Here is an 11,819-nt window from a genome sequence, read left to right as displayed (position 1 = left end):
ATCCTTACCAGGTTTTGGTATCAGGGTAATGTTGGCCTCATAAAATGAGTTAGGGGGTATTTTCTTTTCTTCAGTTTTTTAGAAGAGTTTGAGGAGGACAGGTACTAGATGTTCTTTGAATGTTTGGTAGAATTCACTGCTGAAGACATCTGGTCCTGGACTTTTGCTTTTGGGAAGGTTTCTGATGACTGATTCAATTTCCTTACTGTTGATCGATCTATTTAGATTTTCCAATTCCTTGTGATTCAGCCTAGGAAGGCTATATGTTTCTAAAAACATGTCCATTTTTGTATAAAACTAAGTATTTGGTATCTGTACTGACCTAGTCCCTGATCCTTGTACAGAGCAAGTCCTAAGTTTATATAGAACAGAGTCCTTGATCTCAGTACAGAAAGAGTCTCTGATCTCTGTACAGCTAAAGTTTACAATGTCCCTGGTCCTTGTACACACCAAGTGATAGAGTAACCCCTGTAATAAAGGCCCGTTGGTGCTTTAGTGGGTGATATAAACTAAGTCAGAAACAATTTGGTTATAAAATCTTAGCGTTTATAGAAGTCTATGTACCTCAATCATTGGGAGATTCCAGATGTCACTAGCCTGTTAGCATTTGGAATGCAGGGACTCTGTGTTGTTCATCCTAGCATCCCCAGTATAAACACAGGTCCTGGCATATAGTAGGACCTCAACAAATGCACACTGGTGAGATGCCCCAGTTTAAGCACAACTCGGAGAGATTCATAAAGATGGTAAAAATGCAAACTTACAGGACTGTTTAAGTCATATCTTAATCCTCAAAGACCAGGTGGCCAGTTATAAAATCAGTTTAAATGATGGCCTTTTCCATGTAGAAACTAACTCCATTTATGAATCTAACTGATGTGGTCTCCTCTGCTAAACTATAATCTCCTTTAGAGATGAAAGATGTCCTTTCATCCCTTTTGTATTCTTGGTACCATCTAGAAGTCTCAATAAAGTAGGTGACCAATTAATAAAAAAACTGCAAACTTATACCAACTTCCCTAACTCCTCCCACCAGCTAGACCCCACTCCAAAATGTCACTTATCATGTGGCGGTTAAGGATGGGGCTGTAAGACACGACGAGCCCTGTCACTGGAAAGAGCTTTCTGAACCCATCTTTTCCACGATCTATGTTCATCCCTTGATTCTCCAAACAGGACAAAGTTCACTGCTTTATTCCCTAAAACAGATCTCAAAAAAACACACTTCTTACATATGGCTGCATTGAGTAGGATACTCCAGCTCAAATATTCTTAATCTTGTGTGGCCACTGTTGGGCTCCCCTGGGAGACTGCTAACCCCAGAGCAAGATGGCGGGCTGGGAGGTTCCAATGTTCATCTCCCCACAAAAGCAACAAAAACAATAAACAAACAACTACAAACCAGTGAAAAAACTATGGGAAAGCTGTGGACTACAGCAAAGGAAACAGCAGAGACCACGAGGAGCTCAGAAACCAAGCATGGCCGAATGGAAGAGCCTGAGAAGCATTTTCTCTGTGTCACCCCCTGCCCCAGTCCAGAGCAGCTCTCACCAGGAGGGGTCCCCTCAGAGGGTTTCACCCCATGGGAAAGGAGGCCAGGAGGACCCCAGCAAGCTTCACCGCCTTTGCTACTGAGGACCCCCCTGCCCCCAGTCTTTACCAATGCTGATCCCAGCAGACGGAGTGGCTTGGAGACCCTGCCATTGTGTCCTCCTGGGTCTGGCACTGTTGCTGCGGTGAGACCTGCCCCTAGGGGCCAAAGTCCCAGCTTTGACCACTTTGTGCCCCGCTGCCGCATCCTAAATTGCTGCTTGAGCCACCGTCACCAGATGGCACTGTGCCGCCTATTCCTGAGTTAGGACTTTGACATGCCATCCCCGAAGCGTGCTGCTGTCACACGGTGCCCCGGGCCCAAGCTACCACAACACCATGTCATCCTAGGGCCTGTGCTGCTGCATCTTCCTCGCCAGCCTGAGTCACCGTGACGAGTCCCAGAGACGCAGACCCTAGTTACACAGGTGATCTCTGCCATAGACTCTTACTATAAATACATGATCTCTAATCACAGAGATAGCCCTGCTGTCATCATTATCCCCAGATGAGGAAATCAGCCCTAGCATCATGTCCCATATTTTATAATGCAGCTCAACCAGCCTGTGCAGGGGGGGAGGCTCCGTAACATGTGCTGGACCCCCTCATATCCTGGAAACACAGGATGGCTTATGACGGGGATCCCTTTCACCTTCTAAACACAGGGCTCTTGGGGACTCATCTAGAGTCTTGGAATCACAGAGATATGGAGGGCTCAGCCAGTAACCACAACAAGGCAAGGCTGACATTGGCCCTTCTTGTGGGTACTGGAGTTTTGTGGCACCTGCAGACACAGGCTGAGAAGCACTTCATCTCCACACACACTTTGGACCATGACCTTTTTATCTCCTTAGAATTTCCCCAACCTATGTCTGGATACTCACCCCAGAAACATTTACAGTCTGAAGACCCCACACATATCTCCCTCTTTATATCATGTGTGACCAGGTGGAAACAGCAGTGACTTTGGAGCCAAACAGACCTGGGTTTGAATTTTGACTTTTTTGTTCCTTCTCGGTATGACCTTGAGCAGGACCCTGAGTTCTCAGTGTCAGTGCTCATTTGTCACTGTGGCCAGTGCCCATCACAAGGAGTTTGTGAGTTGATCAGAGAGGTATTTCCCACTGAGGAATACAGACCACAGGCGCTCTGTAGGATGCTTTTAGGTGATGCAGTGACATAACGTTCTGTAGCAGTGATCGCAGCATCCGAAAGTTATTAATTAACCCTTTCAAATCACATTAAGCCCATTTGATCACAGAAAAGGCTAAAGGCTCAGTTTAGGATGGACACCTCTATGTCCTGCTAATCATCCTTTCTGCAAGAAGTGACCTGTCATGAGCTCAGAAACTTGGCCAGCAATGGCACGTGGCCAGAATGCCCTAACATCTTTTCCTTCTATGTCATTGACCTTAGCCTTCTAGCTTTAGTCAGTGACTCTGGATTATTATTGAAAGTTGTGCTTTGTAGAAATTTATTTTAATAAAAGGAAAATTGAATCCCTAAAAATAAAATTTTAAAGTAGAATAGATGTAGGCATAGAGATCAGGTATGGATATGGAACATAAATTTTAAAATATTGACTACAGTAGATTAGAGGCAGGGTATCTAAAGCCACCAGCATAGGCCCTCACACATATGAGCCATCAGTGAGGACAAGCTTATGTTATTACTTCTTTCCAACTTTATTGCCTTACCTACACCTCTCACTCAATCCACCCTCGAATCCCAATGTAGCAGTCCATGAAACTTACCAACGCAGGTGAGGGAAAGGAACTCAGGGATCATAGTGGCCCTGCATCTTGTTCTGAAAACCCACCTTCAGTTTTACAACCACAGGAGGGAGGAAAGCTTTATGTGGGCTATGGCACTTTCCTCCAGCCCGCCCCTTCCTTCCTCTCGTGTGACCCACAGGTTTTGTGGCACACCCACATTCATGCAATGAGACCAGGTAGTGTGCAGAAATAACTGCACAAGTGCTTCTCTGATCAGAGTCCTGATCTGAACACGTTCAAATTCAGGTATCAATTCTGAGTCACCGAGCCCTCTGATTCTAACTTAGAAAAGCCTAAGGGCTGGGACAGAAGGATTCTCGTTGAGGAGACAGGAGCAGTCCTTAATATTAAGAATACTGGGGCCGGCAGAGTGGCTCAGTTGGTTAAGAGCACAGGCTCTGAGCAACAAGGTCGCTGGTTCGATTCCCACATGGGCCAATGAGCTGTGCCCGAGCTGAGCTGCCACTGAGCTGCCAACAGGTGGCAGAATGGCTCAGCTGGTGAGAGCACATGCTCCTAACAACAAGGTTGCCAGTTCGACTCCCGCATGGGGTGGTGGGGCCCACCTGCAACTGAGATTGAACACAGCACCTTGAGCTGAGTGGCTGCAAGCTGCCGACAGGCGGCTGGATGGCTCAGTGGTTAGAGCATGCACTCTTAGCAACAAGGTTTCTGGTTTGACTCCTGCATGGGATGGTGTGCTATGCCCATCCACAACCAAGACTGAGCACAGCACCTTGAGCTGAGCGGGCGCAAGCTGTCGACAGGTGGCCAGATAGTGACTGGAGTTGGAGCTGAGCTAGCTGCGTTCTCCACAACTAATATTGAAGGACAACAACTTGGCTGTACCCCCTCCCCAATTGCCCAACACTGTTCCCCTTCCCCAATTCCCCAATAAAGTCTTAAAAAAATAAAATAGAATACTGATAATTCCCTGGTTAAGGGAAGAGATGCTGGGAGTAAATGAGATAATCAGTATTGCTGAATTAGTTTTTGAATGCCTTTTCTAAGATGCTTCTTTAAGGTTTTCTAAAAATGTGTAGAAACACTCCCTCCTGCCCCCTCCCCCCACAGGGTCATCACTCATGAAAAATGTTATCTGAACACAGTTAATAATGAGGGAAACAGTTAGGCTATAGAAGGTCAGAACTACATGATTAAGCAACTTGACTAAGATTTTTCAGAAAACTGCTACACCCAGCAATTATAGAATATACATTATTTTCAAGTACACAAGGAACATTTGCCAAAACAGGTCATATGAACTGGTATAAATCAAGTCTCAATAAACTTCAAAAATTTATGTTATATGAAGTGTGTTCCCTAGGTCCAGTGGAATTAAATTAGAAAGAACCAAAAAATAACCAGAAAAATCCCTCAATGTTTGCAAATCAAACAACAGACTTCTTATAACAAGTTGGTAAAAGAAGAAACCACAATGGAAACTAGAACATACTTTGAGCAGAATGAAAACAAAACAAAACTATGCCCCATCTAAACTGGTGGAACACAGCCAAGGCACTGCTTAGATGGAAGTATATGCAATTGAATGCATATGGGAGAAGGAGAAATGCTGGTGATGAGTACTGTAGTCAATCTCAAGGAGCTAAAAAGGGACAACTTTATCACAAAAAGAGGAAAAGAAAAGAAATAATAAACAACAGAAATCCATAAAATCCGTAGATGAATGAATGAAGAAGAGGTGGTACATAAATACAATGGAACATTACTCAGCCATAAAAAGGATGAAATACTGCCATTTGTAACAACATGGATGGACCTAGAGGGTATTATGCTGAGTGAAATAAGTCAGACAAAGACAAATACAGTATGATTACACTTATATGTGAAATCTAAAGAACAAAATAAACAAAACAGAAACAAACTCATAGAGATAAAGAAAAAACTGATGGTTGCCAAAGGGGAAGGTGGGGTGGGGGGTTGGGTGGAAAAGGGGATGGGGATTAAGAAGTACAAACTTCAGCTATAAAATAAGTCAAAGGGTTGTCAAGCACAGCACAGGGAATAGAGTCAGTGATATCATAATAACTGTGCACAGTGTCACGTGGTACTAGACATCATTTTGTAAGGCATATAAATGTCTAATCACCATGTTGTACACCTGAAACTAAGAATATTTTGTCCACTATTATTAAAAATAAATTTTAAAATAAATAAAAAATAAATATATGAATATACTTAATACACATATAAATAAAATCTTAATATTACTGTCCAGCCACTAGAAATAGAGAAAATAAGCAAAGGCAAAAACTGGTCTGGGAGCAAGGAATTAAATTTACTGATCTCAACGACTGGTCAAGAAAAAAGAGACAACCCAAATGATCAATGTCAGGGAAGAAAAGAGGATGACCTACTGACCTTAACCACAATTTACAGTGATAATAATTATGTCATGTTTGTACTTGTATATCCATAAGTTTGACATGTTAGATGAAATAGACCAAATACTTGAAACACAGAATTTAACAGTGCTGATAAAAAAGAAACAAACCATGAATGACCCTAAAGTGGTTGAAGAAATTAAATTCATAATGAATAAAGTCTCCACAATGAAAACTCTGGGGCACAATGGCTTCCCTGATGAAGTCGTTCATGTATTTAAAGAATAAATAATACTAGTTAGTTCTACACAAATGATTTCAGGAATAGAAAATGAAAACATTACCCTACACTCCTTTTATGAGGCCAGCATAACCCTGATCCCCAAACCTGACAAGCACGTAAAAAGATTGCAGGCCAATATCCCAAATAAACATAGATGCAAAAATTTTAACCAGAATACTATTATCAAATTGAATTCAGGTCCATATATATCATATATGCCATATATGTTATATATGATACTTTTTCTTTCTTTTTTCTTAATACATCTTGACAAAGCAGTGTTTAATTCAGGAATTCAAAATTGACAACTTTTGAAAATCAAACAATGTAATTGACCACAAGAATGGCCTAAAGGGGGGGAAAATGACCATTTTTAAAGGTTTTGGAAAATTCCAAACAAATCCGTGATTTAAAATTAGTAACCTAGACATACTAGGAAAACAAAACTTTATCTGATGGTGTGTGTCTGCAATAATATAAGGAGCCAGTCCTGCCGCTTGTATTCAGCATGTGTTGGAATTCTCACGCAGTGCAAGACATAGAAAAAAAGATGTAAACGTTACCAAGATTGGACAAAAGTAAGTAAAGCTGTGTTATTTGTGGGTGATATGAATGTGTATATAGAAAAATCTAACAGTCTACAAATACACTATTGCAAATAAGTTTATCAAGGTCTATGTAAAAAATCATAATATCACAATCATATTTCCATTGTGAGGAACAAAAAACTGAAAAGTGGAATATTTTTATCCAGGTTGTGGGTATCAGTAGTTGATCTAATTTTATTGCTACATAGTATTCTGTTGTATGGAAGATAACATTTTTAAAAAACAATACTATTTACAACAACAGAAACCAAGATGTTCTTGGACAGTGAATTTCAATTTTAGAAATTGTCAGAAGGCCAAAAGCTGTTCATGTCAGTCTCCCTTTCTTTTTTATCAGCTAACAGTGACAGCTCACTATTTGTATATCAAGGAAGGGAAATTGTATGTCTCAGCAAGTTGAGGCTCTAAATCCTACTTTACTACAAGGACTGACAATTAAGTTCGCGAGCTAATCCTAGAAAAAGTGCTACATACCCCATTGCTGAATATCACTACAGTCACCTTCGAAGTACTCCCCTTGGGAAGCTATGCACCGACGCCAGCGCCTAGTCCACCCTTCAAAGCAGTTTTGGACCTCTGTTTCTGGAATGGCCATCAGAGCTGTCGTCGTATTCCCCTTGACGTCCTGAATGTCATCAAAATGTCTTCCTTTCAGTATTTCCTTTATCTTCGGGTAAAGAAAGAAACCATTGGGGGCAAGATCAGGTGAGTAGGGAGGGTGTTCCAATACAGTTATTTGTTTACTGGCTAAAAAGTCCCTGACAGACAGTGCCATGTGAGCTGGTGCATTGTCGTGATGCAAGAGCCATGAATTGTTGGCAAAAAGTTCAAGTTGTCTAACTTTTTCACGCAGCCTTTTCAGCACTTCCAAACAGTAAACTTGGTTAGCTGTTTGTACAATTGGTACAAATTCATAATGAATAATCCCTGTGACATCAAAAAAAGGTTAGCAACATCGTTGCAACCAGTTCACAAACTTAATTGTCCAATCTCATATGTGTTTAGGACACTGAAGCCTGCAACACTTACCTGGGCTTTTCTTCATGGCTCACCTAAGGCCAGCTTCTGGGAACTGAGCTCTGAGCCCTTGGAACATTCTGATGATGTCACAGGCTTCTGGTGACGTCACAATGCAGATACTGACATGTGGGACAGCAAACCAGTGCCTTTACTTTTAAGGTGTAATCCTTATGGATTTACTCTCCCCTGTCCCCTCCCCTCCAGCCCCTGGCAACCACCATTTCGTTTCCTGTTTCTGTATCTTGGATATGTGATTCTATGGAGTTGCCCAATTCTTGAACTTTTGTGTCTGACTTCTTTTACCTTGAAAACATTATGCTAAGTGTATCTATAAGCCAAGGAACACCAAGGACTGTGGCAAGACCAGAGGTTAAGAGAAAGGCATGGAATAGATTTTCCCCAAGAGCTTGCAGAAACAGCCTGGCGTTCCCAACATCCTGATTTCAGACTTCCAGCCTCCAGACTGTGAGAATAAATTTCTGTTGTTTAGAGCCTCCCACTTCATGGTATTTTGTTTCAGTAGCCCTAGGAAACTAAGATAGTCATATGCCACATAGTGTCATTTTGGTCAACGATGGACCACGTGTATGATGGTGGTCCCATAAGATTATAATGGAGCTGAAAAATTCCTACTTCCTAGTGATATCATAGCCATCCTAACATTGTGTCATGCGTTACTCATGTGTTTGTGTAATGCTGGTGTAAACAGACCTGCACTGCAAGTCGTCTAAAAGTGTATAGAGCACATACCATTATGTACAGTACATAATACTTGATAATAGAAAACTGTGTTACTGGTTTATGGATTTATAATGCTATACTCTTTAACGTTATTTTATAGTATAATCTTCCTACTTAAAAAAGTCTGCTGTAAAACAATATGCTGTGTTACTCCGGCAGCAGCCTCACGCATCTCGTGTTTACTGTGTCCCTTGATTGCATCATTTTCTTTTGTGCTTGGTTTAATCTCATGTTGTTTTATGCAGAAACTTGCTGTCCAGGCTCGTTTCTGCATAGGGGAAGCTCAGGGGGAGTAGGCTGTACCATCCGGCCCAGGTGTGCAGTGGGCTGTACCTTCTAGGTGTGTGTAACAGCACTCTTATGATGTTTGCACAATGAAGTAATCACCTAATGACACACTTCTCATAATGTATTCCTATCGTTAAGTGACACATGACCATACAGTCACTAACGTTGATGACATCATTCTATACCAATATCCAGCATCTTTTCGATTACCCAGGGACCCTCAGTAGTCTCCATACCAACCTGTTTTCATCTCCTCAGTCAGAGTCTTTCAGACTCAGACCCTAGGGATTTGGGGCCCTTCTAGGGAGTGAGTACTTGAGGCCTGAAATCTGGAATTTAACTCTGTTTGGGTATTGATTTTACAGAAATGAAGACCTAGGGGGAGCTTGATGTGACACTACCTGTTTTGTTTTGTTTTTTTTCTATTTCATGAATGCAGTGTGACAGCAAGTCTGGGGTCGTGACAGGAAGGCAGGGACATGCTACAGCAAAGATGCCACCACCCACATCAAGCTTTCCTCCGTCCTGACATTAGAAAACTGAAGGCGAGTCCTTAGGACAGCCAGTATGATCCCTGAATTTTCTTCCTCTTCTTTGGTAAGTTTCTTTGACAGCTACATTGGGATTCGAGATGAGGGTCAATTGAGTGAGAGATGTGAAAACTACAATAGCATATTCTTGTCTTTTCTGATTGCTTCACGTTTCAGGGGCCATAATGTGGGCTTTATATCAATTTTACCAAGTGTTTTTCAGTATTCAAATAAGTATATTTCATATTCATTAATGTGTTCTATGCCTATACCAGCTTTTTTTAATTTAGTGATGTATTTATCAGAGTCAATACCTTCAAATAAACATTTATAGATAAATGCCTGACCACTGCCCTGGACACCTGAAGCTGAAGCTGAGTAATACTGAATTTAATACAACTATAATTTAATACATATATAGTCACAGGATGTGGAGTACAGCATAGGGAACAGAGTCAATGGAATTGTAACAGCTATATACGATGTCAGAGGGGTAGTAGATTGGGGAAAGGGGGATTATCACTTTGTGAGGGGTCTAAATGTCTAACTATCACATTGTTTTGTACACCTGAAACTAATAGAAACAAACATTTATATGAAGATGGAAATGTTTTAGCAATACTTTAAGTAATAGTATAGTATCACCTACCCTAAAAAGAAGGGTTACTATGAAAAAATAATGTAATGAAAAGGCAATACAATGGAGGAATGATAGGAATTCTAGCCTTATGTTGTTCATTGTCAAGTCTCGGAGCCCATGGATGACCACTTCCCTGTTACAGAGATTAGCTAGTGATAGAGGGGTAATAACGTCCACAGTAAACTGAGCTTTTCTCCTTGCTGTGATCAAAAGGGCTTAACGTGATCTGAAAGGGCAACAACCTTCTGATGCCATGATTAATGCTACAGAATCCTGTCACTGCACCACCTAACACCATCCCACAGAGCTCCTGAGGGAAATGCCACTCGGATCCTTTGAAACAACCCTGCGTGATGGGAACTGGCCCCCAGTGATAAGTGAGGCTCCTGAGACTGAAGGCTGAGGTCCTGCAAAGAGTGAGCAGAAAGGTCAAAGTGCAAGCCCAGGCGGTGTGCCTCCAAAGTCATTACTGTTTCAACTTGGTTATAACAGGAGATTAGGAGGGATACAGGTATGGGGTCTTTGGAACTGCTATGTCCTTGGGCTGAGTGAACAGACGCTGGGCTGGGGAAATTCTAAGGACGTGAAGAGGAGGGGGTCACTCTGCTGGGTGAAAGACCAGTCACCAAAGAGCTCATGTTATCTGGTGCCGTTCCGACGAACGTCCAGAAGAGGGCAGTCTATAGAGACAGAAAGTTGATTAGCGCTGGTTTAGGGCTGGGAGAGGGAGGAGACGAGGGCAGCGACAAGTAAAGAGTATGGGATGTCACTGTGAGGCCCTGAGCATGCTTGAATGTTGATATGTGATGTGTGCACATATGTGTGAACATGCGAAAGCCACTGAACCGCACACCTTACATAGGTGCGTTCTATGGTGTGTGAATTATAGCCCGATAAAGCAGTTTGTAAATGTCCCTGGGTGTGGAGCTGGGTGCACTCAGGATGTCTGTGTGCAGGTGCCAAGGAACCCCGGTTTCCTCATCCAGGGACAGTGGGCTTGGTTTGGCCACGGTGACTCAGCTGTCAGCCTTCACCCTGTTTCCCTGGTGCCTAGGCTCTATGTGGTCCACAGGGTTCTCTTTCTACCAGAGCCCCACCCGGGGAAAAGCAAGAGCCGCCCCTCTCATGCTCTGCTGTGTTTCCGGGGAAGTCCTGTGTGTGTGGAGCCTCCCCTCCTGCACAGGCTGGTTGAGCGGCATTTGAAATGCATGATGAGTGCTAGGGTTGATTTCTGCATCACCTTTTAAGACTAAAGCTAAGATGGTCACAGCTAGCACTAGCTTGTGACAGAGCTTCCTCTGTGACTAAGCCAATTCCTTACCCCACCCAATGGATGTGTGTCATTGTGGTGTGAGGTAGGGATGGGGTCAAACTGGTGGCAGGAAGACAGGAAGATATTGTAAGGTTGTGTCTTTTTACAACCTGGTAGGATCTCTCAATCATGCTTAAACTGGAGCATCTCATCAGTCAATGTGCATTTGCAGAGGTCCTACTATGTGCCAGGACCTGTGTAGTTGCTAGGGGTGCTGAAATGATGAGTAAAGAATCCTGGCCTGGCAAGCATTAACAGGATAGTGATATTTATGTTTCCCACGGCGTAAGGTACATAAACCTACATAAACTCTCTTAAGAAATGATGACTAAATGGTTTCTGTTTGAATTTATGTCCCTCATAATTCCAGGAAGCCATTATTATTGGGGAAGGTTCCTGGTCACTTTATCACAGAAGACCCCCAAGCCGATAGCCTTAGATAAATCAGGAATTGACTAGGGTCAATCAAACTCAGTCATCAGACTTCCCCAGTTACCTCATGGTTACTGCCTCTTCTCCCATGTGGAGCGATCTAGAAAATATAACATAAGCTGTCACAGAAATGGCTAGATTAAATGTAGTTTGGGATAGAAGGTGGTAATAGTATGATTTATGGAATATAAATCTAATCAAGAAAGGTGCTGGAGGGCCAGCGGAGTGGTGCGATGGTTAAGAGCTGGCTTGGGA

The 11,819-nt window shown here is 42.5% G+C and overlaps 1 long non-coding RNA gene across 1 annotated transcript in view; it reads left to right on the top strand.

Moving 5' to 3' along the window:
* Window positions 1-11,819, top strand: part of LOC109372462 (uncharacterized) — a 39,364-nt gene that overhangs the window by 7,377 nt on the left and 20,168 nt on the right. Inside the window, exon 2 of the long non-coding RNA XR_002122051.1 lies at window positions 9,090-9,247. This is a non-coding gene — a long non-coding RNA (uncharacterized LOC109372462). The remainder of the gene's footprint in view (window positions 1-9,089; window positions 9,248-11,819) is intronic.

The sequence above is a fragment of the Hipposideros armiger genome, unplaced genomic scaffold, assembly GCF_001890085.2.
Source record: "Hipposideros armiger isolate ML-2016 unplaced genomic scaffold, ASM189008v1 scaffold_639, whole genome shotgun sequence".
NCBI lineage: Eukaryota > Metazoa > Chordata > Mammalia > Chiroptera > Hipposideridae > Hipposideros > Hipposideros armiger.
Note: the sequence above shows the minus strand (reverse complement) of the source record. Positions and strands in the feature narration are given on the sequence as shown.